The sequence below is a fragment of the Coenobita brevimanus genome, chromosome 107, assembly GCF_032717465.1.
Source record: "Coenobita brevimanus isolate Jiangsu-jjx chromosome 107, ASM3271746v2, whole genome shotgun sequence".
Classification (NCBI taxonomy): Eukaryota; Metazoa; Arthropoda; class Malacostraca; order Decapoda; family Coenobitidae; genus Coenobita; species Coenobita brevimanus.
The window spans coordinates 22,836,835-22,852,998 of NC_137060.1; the positions used below are offsets into that span (position 1 = coordinate 22,836,835).

Below are 16,164 nucleotides of genomic sequence, written 5' to 3' on the forward strand. Positions count from 1 at the left end.
ATCCACATCCATGGAAGGTCCTGCTTCTGCCTGTCCTAGCACTCCATAAGCCTTCACTGCTGCCAGGATCTTGTCTTGGTTTTTTATTATGGTCCTCACACTGGCTTCATTCACGTCGTAGGCCTTGGCGATGTCCACTTTCCTCTCCCTTTTCTTCTTCCTCTCGATGCTTTCTAGCTTGGTGGCCTGAGGGAGGTGCCCCCGCTTCTTGGGGTTCTCAGAAGGCTTCCTAGGCATCGTGAGCAGGATAAAATGCAGTAGCAAGGGCAGAAAATGCAGTGAGAAAAAAGCACCTTCCAATGCGAATTATGCGACTGAGTGGCACTGTGGCGGGAGAAATTTAAACAAAACATCACGTGAGAGCAGAAGCATTTTTGATTGGGCGACATCACGATCACGTCACGATAGAGGGTGGGGGAGGCAACTTGATCAGATGTTTTGATTGGCTGTCAGCATCACAGGAATGTCCAGTATGACCGTGTTGGACCGGGGAGTGATCGTGCTAGAGGCGAACTCTGTGGATTTCACCCACTTCTCAGAGCTCCGTGCGTGTTATGCTAATGCACCCATGTTACAGTAATTAAATTGTATTAAATCGTACTAATTTTTTGCTCTCCGTGCTGGACGCGAATCGTGCTGGACAAACGCGTGTTGGATGCGAGGGTACTGTACACCTCTGATGTCTTCTGGTCCCATTCGATTTGTCAGGGCATCAGCACTGCTCTTCGGTTTCACAATCAGTACATGCTGACTATGAATGGCTTTTTTCTGGCCATGGGCACTGATCTCAATCACGCCCCCAGGCAGATCCTTCCCTCCCCCCACGAGAGACCTGCGAACAGCATCCGCAAATGACTTGGCCTGATCTTGCATGACAGCCTTGGTGATGAGACCTTGGTCTCTAGTGCCTCCAATCTGTTTGAAACGTCTCTAATTGCCTGAAAGATCAGTCCAATAACTTTATCTTTAAACTCCTTCTTGGTTACGCTACTTCCTCCGCCAGCCAAGACCTCGTCTGCTGGTGCAACACATTGGCTACGCAGCCAGTGAGCGCCCAACTGGTGGCTCTTCTTCATATATGGATAGTCGCTTGCATTAATATTTTCACAAGCTAAATGAACCCACTCGCTGCAGTAGGCACACTTCAGTGCATGTGCACTTTTTGCTACAGACCTACTGCAGCGAGGGCACTGGTGTTGTTTGCTCATGGTAGAGGAGAACAAAAACAAAAACGACAACAACAACAGCAAAAAACGACAACAACACACACAGGTTGTTGACAAAGACGGAGCTCTTCCTGGATCATGGGGAAATAATCACTGAAACAGCAACGAAAAGAAGACCAGCCTATTTGTGATTATGTTAATGAGTACGTGAGTGGTGGTCCCATCAGACAGTAGTTAAAAAATCGCAGTTTTGATCATAAAAAGAACAAGATATAGTGAAAATAGAAAGTCTCCAAATGGTTGATTCATGGCGGAAAAGGACGGTGCAATGTTTACAGGTGGCGAGAGAGAGTTCGAGGGCTTCTCTGAAGAGGACATGGGAAATGGAAGTATTAAGTTGAACCAAACAAGTATAGCAGATGTAGAGAAAACAGCGGAGAGGAATGTCCAGGAGATAAAAAAGGTATGGGCAGTAATTAAAGAGATACAGGAACGGACCATAGAGCAGGAAAACGAGATCAAAAGTCTGCGAAGTAAACTGGAAAAAATTTGTAAACATAGTGACGAACAAGAAGAGAAGTTACTGAATTGAAAGTGAGCAATGAATCAGCCTCAAATGAAATAAAACAGCTTAAAAGGGAGAATAAGAGGTTGGAAGAAGAAAGAGACAGGATGAAAGCAAACTTGATGAGTATGAATCCAAATCAAGAATACAGGATGAGCACGTTAAAGAAATCAAGGAGCAACATAAGGGGTTGAAAAAAATTCAGGGAGAGGGCAATGTAAATCTGAAAGAGATTATAGAACAACAAAGCAAAGGAAAAGGTGGAGAGAGAAGTGGTTAGGGTGCTGAGAAGTAAAGAATCTTTAATTAGGGATGTAGCAGATATGAAAAAATGTGTAATAATTTCAGGAGTTGAAGAAAAACGTATGACAATAAGATCAGAAAGAGAAAGAGATGAACTGAGTAAGGTTAAAGAAATAATATCAGTAGTCATGGAGGAAAACAACGAAGCTCAAGAAGAGATTGAACAGGTGTTTAGGTTAGGAAAATACGAGGAAGGAGGGGCAAGGCCACTGAAGGCAAAGTTTAAGTCTCAGGCAACAGTAAACAAAATTATCAGTAGAACATGGAAATTAACAGATAAGGAAGGGTTAAAAAAGGTTTGGATAAGGAGAGATGCAAATTAGGAAGAAAGAGATAAAATAAAGGAGTTAGTAAAGCAAGCAAAGGTAAAAAACGAGCAGAGAACGGAGGAAGAGAAGACAGTGTTTTATTGGAGAGTCACGGATCAGAAATTAAGGAAGTGGTACCGGCAGAGGGAAGGAGTAAAGAGGGTATAAAAAACATCAAAAATAATTGGAAGGTGGCATATACTAATGTTGATGGTTTAATATCGGCAAGGCTAGAAATTAACGATTTTTTGAGGGTACATGAACCTAATGTTATGTGCTTTGTAGAGACCAAATTAAGAAAGTATAATGATGTTCAAATGGGAGATGGTAAATACAAACTGTGGAGAAGAGAGAGAAAAGAAAAAACAGGAGGAGGAGTGATGATAGCAGTGAAGAACAACATAAATGTAGATACCGTGGAAATGGGAGAAGGCAGGGCTGAAGTGATAAATATGAAATTAGAAACTGGAGAGAATTGAAAGAGAGATATGGAAGTAGTGTATGTTCCCCCTAAGACAAGAAAGGAACATAATTTTAATGGGTGACTTCAATTGTAAAGAGGTGAACAGGGAGGAATAGGACTCAGGAGGCAGCGAAGATTCGTGGGGTACTACATTATTAAATATAACAACGAACAATGTGATCACGCAATGGATCAAAGAAGAGACACGGTTCCGAGGTGAGGACACACCAGCAAGACTAAACTTACTGTTTACCAAAGAACCCGATGTAATAGAATCATTGGAATATCTGTGTTCTATTGGAAAAAGTGATCATGTGGTCATTGAGTTCCAGATGACAAGAGGGAATGTGGAGCCAAAAGATGAGCTTTATAGGCAGGGAAGATACAACTTTGGGAAAGCAGACATTACTGGTTTGAGAAAAATTTTTGAAAATGCAGATTGGAAAAAATTCAGAGAAACAAGAGAGATACAGAGGAAGTGGGATATTTTTCTAGGCTTCTATAATTCGGGAGTGGAAAAATTTGTGTCAAGAGTAAGAGGGAAAGAAAACAGGAAAAAGGAGTGGTTTAACAGAAGGTGTATGACAGCAAAAAAAGAGAGAGAGACAGTGTGGAACAATTGGAGAAAGAGAGGTAACAACAGAACAAAGGAGGAATATAAAAGACCTAGAAATGAATACACAAGAATACGTAGAGAGGAAGAAAGGAATTTTGAAAAAGGTATAATAGATAAAGCAAGGATGAACCCAAACTGTTTTATAGATTTGTCAATGGCAAACTGAAACAAAAGGAAGGAATCACCAAACTAAAAGCAGAAGGAGAGGTCATAAAGATGCAGCAATGCAAGCAGAAATAATGAACAAATGTTTCCAATCAGTTTTCACAAATGAAAAGGAGTTTATGGAAGGGGAGGGAGTGACGAGAAATGTAGTGATAAAAGATAAAAAGTGGAAGTACAGGAAGTGTATAAATTACTGGAAACTTAAGATGTAAGAAAAGCCCCAGGAACAGATGGAATCTGTAATTGGGGACTGAAGGAATGCAGAGAACAACTGGCGGATAAGATTCACAGTTTAATTGTGTGTTCTCTGGAAGAAGGGAAAGTGCCTCAAGAATGGAAGAGGGCAAATGTGGTACTGATTTATATGGGAGGAAACAGGGAAGAACCCCTGAATTATAGACCGGTGTCCCTAACCAGCACGGTCGCAAAATTGTGCGAAAGAATTCTGAAAGATAGATGGATAAAATATCTGGAAGAGATGAATATTTTGGCTGATAGTCAGTTTGGATTTAGAAGGGGAAGGTTATGTGTTTCCAACTTGCCGAGTTTTTACTCAAGAGCGTTTGACATGCTACAGAAGAGAGATGGTTGGGTGGATTGTGTGAATTTAGAGTTGGAGAAGGCCTTCGACAAGGTACCTCATAAGAGACTAATGTGGAAACTAGAACATGTAGGAGGACTGAAGGGAACCTCCTGGAATGGATGAGAGACTTTTTGAGAGACAGACAAATGAGGACAGTAATAAAGGATAGGATGTCTGGATGGAGGAAAGTAACAAGTGGAGTCCCACAGGGCTCGGTGTTGGCGCCAGTAATGTTCCTGATTTATGTAAATGATATGGTAGATGGAAAGAAAAGTTATGTAAGTCTGTTTGCTGATGATGCAAAGATCTTGAGGAAGGTAGAGGTTGAGGAGGATTGTAAAATGCTGCAAGAGGATCTGGATAGGATACACAATTGGAGCCGGATGTGGGAAATGAAATTTAATGCAAAGAAATGTAAAATATTGGAAATGGGTAAAAGTACCAAGCAGCCATCATTGAATTATTTGATGGATAATGGACCAATCACAAAAGTGAGAGAAGAGAAAGATTTGGGAGTGCTGGTCCAGGACAGTTTGTCACCTGAAAAACACATTAACAAGGCAGTTTGAGAGACGTATAAACTTCTGACTAATATAAGAGTAGCTTTTTATTAGATGGATGAGGAGATGATGAAAAAATTGATATTGGCCATGATTTGCCCCGGGTTAGAATATGCAGCAGTATTGTGGTTCCCACACAAAAAGAAAGATATAAACAAGATTGAGAGAATACAAAGAACTGCAACCAAAATGGTCCCCAGTCTGGCAGATCTGTCATACAGAGAGAGGCTGGAAAAGCTGGATTTGCCTTCCTTAGAAGAAAGGAGAAAGAGAGGAGACATGATTGCAGTGTTCAGGACCATGGTGGGAGTAGATAAAATTGACAAAGAAGATCTGTTTTTATGGGATAAGAGAGTAACAAGAAGACATGGAATGAAACTGAAGAAGCCAAGCTGCTTGAAGGATATCAAGAAATATAGTTTTCCTTATAGATGTATAGACCTGTGGAATAGCCTGGACAGAGATCGTCCAGTCTAAAAACTTAAACGAGTTTAAAGCTAAATTTGACTTATTGAGAAACAGAGACGGGACCCCATGACTGTAGCTAATTTCCTGTATATCACAATTAGGTAAATACAATACTACCCGGAATAAACCCGGGTAGTGCCACCTCCGTTTCTGTCACCCTAATTAAGGGGTAAAAAGAAAAAAAAAAAAAAAATGGAAAGAAAACAAGGTGTCCGTGAGGTCATCACGAGCAGGTGGGGTACGACTTGACTACTCTTGCTCCAGGTGCAGCAAAAGTGCTGAGATGGTATTGACAACTTTTCCTAATTCGAGCTTTATAGCAGCAGTAACTACATCACTTAGGCAAGACCTCATTGGTTACGATACTGCCACTGTGGATTATTTTGCAGCCTACCTCTAATACCGCTGCATTCCTTACGTACACATTTATCTCGGACACTGCACAAGATGATGCTACTTCCCACAACCTTGTGGCAAACTGCACATGACCACACTTCCTCTCCTTTGACCGTACCCTCACCAGCTCTGGAAATCACTTTTAATTTACTTGCATTTACTCTCAAAGCCTTGTATCCCATTCCATCACTCCATTTCCTAATTCTTTCTCAGCTTCCCTTTAACCCTTTAACCGCGGGTGTCATTCCAGAATGACATCGACAAAACTGGACCAAACCGCGGGTGTCATTCTGGAATGTTCGTGAATATTTTGAACACCGCGCGTTTTTCCTGTGCACAAATTGTCTCACGCAAGAGTAGCTGTCGAGTTCTTTCATGCCAGCCATCCCACACCTCCCTCCTCCCACCCCAAGGGGGCCCCCCCACCCCTGCCCTGACACACATCAGTCAGTATCTGTCCAGCTCTGTGCGTGATAATGGCGCTCCGTCCCGAGTCATCGTCGCTCGCTTCCTCCTCGGAAATTATTAGTGCTAGTGTGCCTTCGGCCTCTACACCGAAGAAGGAACTGCCAACGGCGAGGCAGAAGGGGTTGTGCACGCCAGAAATTAGGACAAAGCTGGATAAAACTGTAAGTACAACTCTGGATTGTGGCAGTGAGAGTGATACACTTACAGCAAGTAGTAGTGACGATTTTGCAGTGATTGGTGGTGAACCGTTTAGCACTGGCAGTGACAGTGATGAAAGTGAACATGTTGTTTCCCCCCCACCGCCCCCAACTTACTCTGAGAAAGGGAAGGCGCCTATGGGGAAAATTGGTGTTGCACGTGGGAAGGGAGTGAAGCGTAAACTTACGTCTCCTACACCAGGCTCTAGCAAGCATTTCCCACCACTTTCCCGTTCCCCTAGCCCTACTGCCCTCACATCTTCTTCATCTTCTGCCGTGCCCTCTCCTCAGTCTACATCATCTGAGGAATATGAATTCCCAGAGCCTGCACAGCGAGGGAAGGCAGGCCGTGCAGGCCGTGCAGGCAGGGTAAGCAGGGCAGGCCAGCCTAGAACAAAGGGGATGCGTGGCAGTATGAGGGCAAAGCTGGGTGATAAGCGAGGTGATAAGCAGGGAAGAAAGGGTCGGATTTCACCACACACCAGGTCAGTAACCCCCCCGCCTGCCCCCCGCCCAGCTCCCTCACCCTTGCCACCCCCCCACTCACCCCCCTCTCGCTCACATCCTGCCTCACCCATTGCCTCACCCATTGCCTCCACCTCAGCTCCTTCTCACGGGGAAACGAGTGCAATGCGACCTGCCACTTCCACTGAACCACGCACCGGGAAAGTGGATGCATTTGTTTGGTCTGACGGTGCTGATTTTCAGCCACACAATCTGCCGTTTGACATGACAAATGTGGGAATACAGCCTGCCTTCCCATGCAACGAAGGAGATGACTTTGTTGACTACTTCCTGGCCTTCATGGATGACGAAATCGTGCAGTTTGTCAGCGATGAGACCAATAGGTATGCAGCTCAGTGTGCAACAGAAGGGCTGGGACCTATTGGCTCACCAAAGCAAGTGTCGTGGTTGCCTGTCGGGATCAGAGAGCTGTATGTGTTCTTTGCTCTCATGTTCTTGATGCCCCATATCAAGAGACATGAGTTGGAGGAGTACTGGCTGGTTGATGACATTACTTCTATCCCAACATTCGGGAAGTACATGTCACGAGATCGGTTCCGACAGCTGCTAGGATACCTGCACTTCACTGACAATGGAAACCCATCCCAAACTGACCCTTTGTGGAAAGTGAGGGATTTTCTCAACAGGATTAGGGATCGATTTATGCGATTTTTCCGTCCTATGCAAAAAGTCGTCATAGATGAATCCCTGGTATTGTTCAGAGGACGTCTCAAATTCATGCAGTACATCCCCAGCAAACGCCACCGCTTTGGGATAAAGTTCTTTGTGCTGTGTGACTGTGAGACAGGGTATATCCTTGATTTCGTGATCTACTCTGCAAGTACAATGGACGTGGACAGGAAAGACCTCCTTGGCTTCTCTGGCTCCGTTGTAAAAGTGCTGATGGAGAGGTATTTTGGTGGGAATCATGTGCTGTACACAGACAATTATTACACAGCACCGAAACTCGCCAAATACCTGGCTGAACACGGCATTGGCACTGTGGGCACTGTACGGAGCCATAGGAAAGAGTGGCCAAGTTTCCCAGAAGCATCATCCTCATCCAAGGGAGATGTGCACCTGAAGAAGTCAGACAAGCTTCTGGCGATCAGGTGGCACGACAAGAAGGTCATGAATATGCTCAGCACCATCCACAAGGGGGAATTGCAGAGAACTGGGAAGGTCAGCTACAGGATGGGAGAGCCAATCATGAAGCCCAATGCCGTCATTGACTACAGTACAATATCAACATGAGACTTGTTGATAAGTCTGACATGATGATTGGCGAAATAGACTGTCTCAGGAGAAACACCCGATGGTACAGGAAGGCTTGCCTCCACATGCTCGATATGTGCATGCTCAACGCCTTCCTCCTCTACAAGACACAAGTCGGGGGCATAAGGCAACCATCCCTGAGACAGTTCTCCAAGACTATCGTGCAGCAGCTGCTTGCACGATTTGGTCAGGTGACGGCATTGGTCCCAAGGCAACACTCTGACACACAACCTGACCGTCTTGAGTGCCGCAATTACATGAGCCGGCACCAGCTTGTGAAACTGCCTCTTACCGCAGGCGGCAGGTTGTCACAGGGCCGCTGCAGAGTGTGTCATAACACCACACGGAGGCCTCGGACGAGAAAAATGAGCACACACCAGTGCCATGAATGCCAAGTGGCTCTCTGTGTGACTCCGTGCTTTGCCGAGTACCACTCTCTGAGTAAATACTGACAGTGACAATGATATACAGTGATGCGACAGTGACGTGCTTTACCAATAATTGTATAAGGGATAATGTAGTAATAAGGAATATTTTGCCTAGAAAACAATGTAAATACTGGCCAGTATAATAAGTGATATTGTAATAAGAGAATCTGCGGCACTGCTGTGATTCTGTTATGCGACAGTGACGTGATTACCAATAATTGTATAATATAGTAATAAGAGATATTTTACCTAGAAAATTATGTAAATATGGCCAGTATATAAGTGATATGGCAATAAGAAAATCTGCGGCACTGCTGTAATTCTGTGATGCGACAGTGACGCAATATAGTAATAAGTGCAGTGTAAATATAATGTATATTGCCCAGATTATATGTAAAATAGTAATAGAAGTAAGAAATAACGAAAACATCGCCGCTAACCAAACGTCAGTGAGCGTGTGATGCCGCAGTGACGTGCGGGCAATTACAGTGCCTTTTACCTACCTCAGTGAACACAGAGTAGGTGTTTATCGTATGTGCAGTGTTCATATAAGTTTATAGTACTATTATCAGAGAGTGGTTGGCATTTGGTACTGGTGTGTGGGGAGTAAAATAGTGATTTTACACCCCTCACTTCTAATGGCACTGCCCGTCCTGTGAAAGTCAACAAAGTGATGAAGCCTACATCAATGCAAAGCTGAAGGTTAGTACTTTCTAATGGTACCTTATTTTTTTTCTCTAGCTTTATTCTGTGCAGAGTTATTAAGGTTTAAAAGTTGGTTTACATTTGGCTGAACCCCCCGCGGGAGAGGCCAGTTGGGGCAAAACAAAACCCGCGGTTAAAGGGTTAATTCTCTGCAATCAACACCAGGTTATCACCAAACAACATCCATGGGTGCCCATTTCTGAAGTCATGCGAGTGAGCTTCAAGACTGACTCATGATGTATGCCAACATGAACAGAAAACTCACCAATCAAATCTCCATTCACTCTCACCTTGGTGTGAGCACCCTTATACATTGCCATAACCACTCTACCCAGCCACTCTTCAGTACAAAGCTCTCTCACTGCCCATTTCATTACCTCTCTAGGAACTGTGTCAAAAGCATTCTATAAATAAACAAAAGCGAAGTACAGCTCCCTCTTCTTTCCTATATGTTTTCCTTGAAGCTGTCAAGCAATGAATATGACATCAGTGGTCCCTCTGGCTGGCATAAACCCACACTGTACCTCATCAATATGCACTCTTTCCCTCATCACGTTTTCCAGGACGGTCTAATCTTCATTACCTGGCCCAAAAGTTTTATCTATCTATCTACAGCCAAATGCCATAATCCTATATGGCAGTGTTTCCCAAACTTTTTTGGCACGGACCCTGAACACAGAGAATTTTTTTTGGCCAGGTGACTCACAGGGCGGAAACATAATTTCAGTGGTTCTTCATTTAGTTTTGTCCAATAAAATTTATTGGATAAAATGCAATGAATAGCTTAAAGTAAATTCAGTAAAATTTATTCAATTAATTTTACTGAATTTTACTTTAATCTAACAATCAATAAATTCTGTCACTTCTCATGCTAAGCGAAGAAAATTAAATGCACATCACATAAATGTCAGGATTTTTCATATATTTATTGATGCTTTATTATTTACAACTATTTTCCTGTTCCAGAGACTCAATTACACTTTATACAGCAAACTTGCCCCTAACGCAAGGGTTTCGTTCCAACCGCAGCGAATTCGGCGCGAAACCTCATAAGTTTTAACTACTCCTTATTTTGTTCCCAAGACCCCCTAAATGTGGTGTTATGCTGTTATCTGCCATTGGTAATCAATACGAAGCACTTTAAATGGCTAGAAGGTTTATTTACAGTATTAATTTATAAATACAGTACTGCACAGCAAAACTTCAACATACAAATACGTAAACACAAGGCAACATTCCGATGCCGATTGGATTCAGGACAATTCGTCATCAAGTCAATTCGCCATCACAACAGTAACAAGACAGTTCGTCGTCATTAATGAAGACAGCTATGGGTGATGCCAGAATATAATTCAAAGGCAAAATAAGTATATTTATAGCATGTCGGGGAATCGTTCAAGGTACAAATTGTCCTGACAGGGAATCGTCTATGTTTTGACGGGGAATTGTCTGAAGGCAAATTGACGACGGAGAATCCGCCGATCATGGGTAATCATATAAATCAGGTTAACTGGTTACAAGGCTTTATTTAATGCTTTAACTTTATTTAAATGCTTTAATTTACATACCAGAACAGTAAATATTTAACTTACAAATACAGCACTGGAAAATCAGTGCAGCAAATCTTTAACGAACAAATAAAAAGGGCAATATTCCGACGCCTATCAGGTAAACTGATTATAAGACTTTATTTCTTGCTTTAACGTTATTTAATAGTACAGGTACTTTAACTCGTACATAAACTTACCAGAACAGTAATGTAAATATTTGACTTACAAATACAGTACTGTGGAAAAGCAGTACAGTGAATCACATCATCAAGTGAACAAAACAAACCGTGCGTGCTGCGCTGACGTTCGAGGATTTGGCCTTTCAAAGGCCTCTCTTGCGTAAATTTATAGTTTTCTTAATCGTTCTTTAATCTTGCGTTGTCTTATACGTATTCCAGCACTAACCACGTATAATTGCGGGCGCGTTCAGCATGAACGTGTTCGGGGCGAGCTTACTGTATTCCAAAATTGTCAAGTAAATACAGTATATCTGCACTATTTCTGTACTTTTATTGTCTTTTCCCCCTTATTTTTATTGACTTTTTAAATTTCTTTATAGCGCACCGCGTCCTGTTGACGTATGGATACATCACCACATTTTGTCACGGTGACACCCGATGATGTATCCATATGTTTTGCAATTGCGAGGTCCAACATTTGCACATTTTTCATGTTTCGTGGGTGATTTTAGGCATATGTGAGAGACGTTCCTTTACTCCTCGTCAGGCAGAGATACTGCCTGGCCCCCCCTCCCCCCCGCGCATGCCATTTTCTTGGCAATTCATCTGTTAGCAGTGACCTGGCCAGTAAAGACATGTCGCGCCAAGGTCTCTCCAATGACGAAATTCAAGGCGAAAGTTATTCCCGAGGACAAAGAAAGAATGAAGCCAGAGGAAGAAACACGCAGAAGTGATGAGGCATTAACACCAAAAAGGAAGGCAAGGTATGTTGATGTGTTTGGTGAGTGAAACAATGCTTATATCGCCTATATATTACTGTCTGAAAACCAATATACTCTTGTACTACATATAAATTAGTACCAAATAAATAAATTTATAACCTTCTATGAGTGGTTTGGAACAGTTACTCCTCCCATAGAAAACGTTTTCTTTGGAGCACGGCCCACAGAAGACAGACACCTGTATAATGCAATTACAAGCTCAGCTGAGCACTTTTATGAGCGTTTTCCAATGTTTCTCATAAAAAGCGGAGGTTGTAGCAAAAAAAAAAAAAAAAAAAAATCTGCCGGGATGGGGGGGGGGGGTCAGTGGTGAAAAATTGGTCAGGATGTGGTGGGTTAAACAATCCCGTGACCCTTAGGAGCATCCTTGCGACCCTCATTGGGTCGCGACCATGGGTTTGGGAGCCACTGCCGTAAAGAGTGGTCATTTGTCTGAGTTTGCTGTTTTACTGTGAGGGCCGCTAACCCTCCGCCAACCCACTCGCTGGCACATAGGAACACGTGTGGGTTGGCTATATGGTTGTCACCCAGCAATGTAAATGGTTTCCTAGCTTACAGAAAACCATTTGGCTTGTCACTCAATGTAATGCCACCTGAAAAGGAAAGAGGAGTAATAAAATGTGACAGAAAAGATGGCAGTAACAGGAAGAGAGATAGCAGACACAAAAAGAAAGAGTGATAAAGGTGAAGGATGAAATATGCAGCACTACATCAAGTGAGTGGATGATGATTGCCACCACCTACCACCTAAAATGCTTCTAAAATTTCTTTTTTCCACAGCATCATCTTTCCCCTTATAAAAATTTATAATCACAATCTTCAGCCAGTCATTTGAAACAACAAGCTCATATATACAGTATAATCAAATTGATCAAAAACCCACTCTTATATCTCCTGAGGCCTTCAACATTTCAGCAATCAACCCAGACACACCTGCTGCCTTCCCCAACTGCATCCTGCCTGTTGTCTTTCTCACAGTAGCAGCATCAATCATAGGTCAACAGCCAAACACTCTATGGGCTGGCTCCAAACCTTCCCTGTTCTTGTCAAACTCCTCATTCAACTGTAATACCATCACTGGCCACCACAACTCTCTCTTTTTCATTTTTCACACAGTGCTCACCTATGTTATCCCCATTTTCTCTCTTCATCTGAACTGCCACATTACTGTAAATATCACATTCTTCCTTTCGACACTATTATGGCTATCCAGTAAAACACTCAGATTCTTCCTTTCTACACAATTAAGACTACCCAGTAAAACACTCAGATTTTGGTTTATATGCCTCCTTTCTGGCCCTATATTTGGTAGCCAAGTATTCCTCTCTGTTACCACTCCTTTTCCATTCCTGGAAAAGTCTTTTTTTCCTCTTCAACTGCTATCTCTACACCCTTATTCCAGTATCATGTTACATTATGTTTGGGTGGACCCCTTGTCCATCTACACAGTGAAAAGGGACTGTTCTTGACAGCCCTGTACTGCTCATTAACACTTCTGTCTGCAGCTCCCTGTTCAGCCACCATTCTACTCATCTCGCTATAGAAGGCATCTCTTACTGCTTGTTTGTTCACCTTCCATATTTTCCTCATTGGTGCATAAGTCCTTTTCATCACTCCCTGCTCCTTTGGTAGCATGTCACATTATCAGTAATCTGTGTTGTTGCACAAACTCTTTGCTCCCAATAACTTTAACATCCTTCACTAATCTCCTATCAGCTCTCCTGACCAGGAAATAATTAATTAAATAATTCACTGGTTTACAAAAAATTTGAGCCAAGCATGAAATTAGGTGTTCTAACCTAATTTTGGGGTGCTGATTTCATATTCGAAATCCGTTTTCACTCATCACTAGTTTTTGAGATATACATGTATACAAGTATGTACTTGTATACATATAGGCCTAGAACCAAAATATTCATCAAAAATCCATTTACCGTCCTATTTTCTTGGAACTTGGTTTAAAACGCATGCCACAACAAGCTCAAACATGTCAAGCACTACACGCAGAAGGACTGGGGGTCTAGGAGCACTTTCATGCCTGGGAAACACAGTGCCCAAGAAAATCCTCTGGTCAACATGAACAAGATGCTTCTTCCCCCTCTTCATATCAAGCTTGGCCTTATGAAGAATTATAAGAAGGCCATGAACAAGGATGACGCTACCTTCCAACACCTGTGCACTCTGTTCCCAGCTCTCAGTTCTGCTAGGCTCAAGGAGGGCATCTTCATCTGACCTCAGATCCGGGAGGTGCTGAAGGACGAGGTATTCGAGGGGAGGCTCACCTTGAAGGAAATGAGAGCATGGGAAGCATTTAAGGTAGTCTGCCATGGCTTTTTTGGTAATACACGGGCACTAGATTACCAAGAGCGTGTCGAGAAGTTGTTGCAGGCTTATCAGGATATGGGGTGCCGAATGTCTCTCAAGATTCACTTTCTCCACTCCCACCTCAACTTCTTCCCCCAGAACCTCGGAGCAGTAAGTGACAAACGTGAGGAAAGGTTCCACCAAGATATTACTAAGATGGAGAGCAACTACCAAGGCAAGTGGAACCCCACCATGATGGGGGATTTCTGCTGGATGCTCCTGCGAGACATCCCAGAGGCAAAGCACACCAGATCATCCAAAAAAACTCACTTCTGACTGTCTGTAGTACTATGGTGTGTATATATGCTTATATCCAAGTAATGGTAATATTTAGTTCTGTCAGTGTTCTGTGTCTGTTTTGTTTCGTTCTGTAATATGCCATTTTAATATATGAAATAAACTCATTATATTAAAATATAAGCATTATAATAAAAAAAGGTATATGTGAAAGCAAAAAAAATTAGAGGTGATAGAGCAAAACTGTTTAGAAATTTGAATTAAGCATATCAAAATTGGTCAAAAACATCTATTCACATGCTTGCCTCAGATTTTTTTTTTTTTTTTTTTTGTAAACCAGTTATCATTCTGGCTACTACTACTCCCAGACTCATATGTAACCATCATACTCTCTCTTCTGAAAAACTTTTTGCACACAATCATATTCATTGCCACCCCAAACTCCAGTATCCTTTCCCCTTCCACATTTCTGGTGCCAAATGCACATCCCCCATGTACCCTGTCATATCCTTTACCTGCTGTACCCACATGACCATTTATATCCCATCAAAAACTATAATCACATCATCTCCCACGCCACCAACCACACACATCAAATCATCCCCAAATCTGTTCTTTTCTTCATTATTCAAACCAACATGTGGGGAATATATAAATATAATTGTACACTCCTCATGGGGCAATGTAGGATTGGATGATGGATGGATGGATGGATGGTAACCAGGAGTTTTCCTGCTGAATGTGGAGAGTGACAGCAGTGCGAGTATAAGTGGTTGGGGAATGGCTGGGAGAAGAAGAGATGAGAGGAGGGAGGAAGAGATCAGTAGGGCGGAAGTAGTGGAAGCGATGAAGAATATTAAGTTGGGAAAGGCCCCAGGAATTGATGGACTGTGTGGTGAAATGCTTAGGTATGGGGGTGAGATTGTTGTGGAGTGGATATGGAAGTTGTGTAGATTGGCTTGGGAAGAGGGAAGGGTTCCAGAGGACTGGAAATCAAGTATAAGTGTTCCATTATACAAAGGAAATGGAGAGAGAGAAGTATGTGGTAACCATAGGGGTATTTGCCTACTTAGTGTGACTGGTAAAATATATGGTAGAATACTCATTGATAGGGTTAGGCACATGACAGAGGAGCTAGTTGGAGAAGAACAAGGGGGATTTAGGAAGGGAAAAGGGTGTGTAGATCAGGTATTTGTTCTAAGATGTTTAGTGGAGAAGTATCTAGAGAAGGGAAAGAAAATGTATGCTGCCTTCATGGACCTGGAGAAAGCTTATGACAGAATAGATAGGCATGGTATGTGGAAGGTATTAAGAATATATGGAGTGGAGGGGAAATTGTTGAGTGCTGTGAAGAGTATGTACAAGGGGGCTAGGGTTACGGTGCGAATGGATGGTGAGCTGAGTGAGTTCTTTGATCTCAATGTGGGATTGAAACAGGGTTGTGTGATGTCTCCATGGCTGTTTAATATATACATGGATGGGGTTGTAAAGGAGGTGCAGGGTAGGGCAGTGGATGTGGGGGTGGCTCCAATGAATGAGGGTGAGATTTGGAAGCTTCCGGTGTTGCTGTTTGCTGATGATACAGTACTGTTGAGTGAAAATGAATTGGAGTTGCAAGGTTTGGTGAATGAATTTGGGACAGTGTGTAGGAGGAGGAATCTGAAAGTTAATGTAAACAAAAGTAAAGTTATGGTGTTTGAGAGGAATGAAGTCACAGAGTGTGCAGTGAGGTTGGATGGTGAGGATATGGAGAATGTGAGTGCATTCAAGTACTTGGGTAGTGTGATGAGTAAGGATGGAACTTTGGGGGATGAAGTGCGTGAAAGGGTACAGGAGGGAAGGAAGGTTGCTGGTACACTGAAAGCAGTGATGAGAAATAGGG

The 16,164-nt window shown here is 42.7% G+C and overlaps 1 protein-coding gene across 1 annotated transcript in view; it reads right to left on the reverse strand.

Moving 5' to 3' along the window:
* The window catches only part of LOC145416720 (vacuolar protein sorting-associated protein 52 homolog), a 117,521-nt gene that overhangs the window by 59,547 nt on the left and 41,810 nt on the right, over nt 1–16,164 (reverse strand). The gene's annotated exons all lie outside the window — the stretch shown is intronic.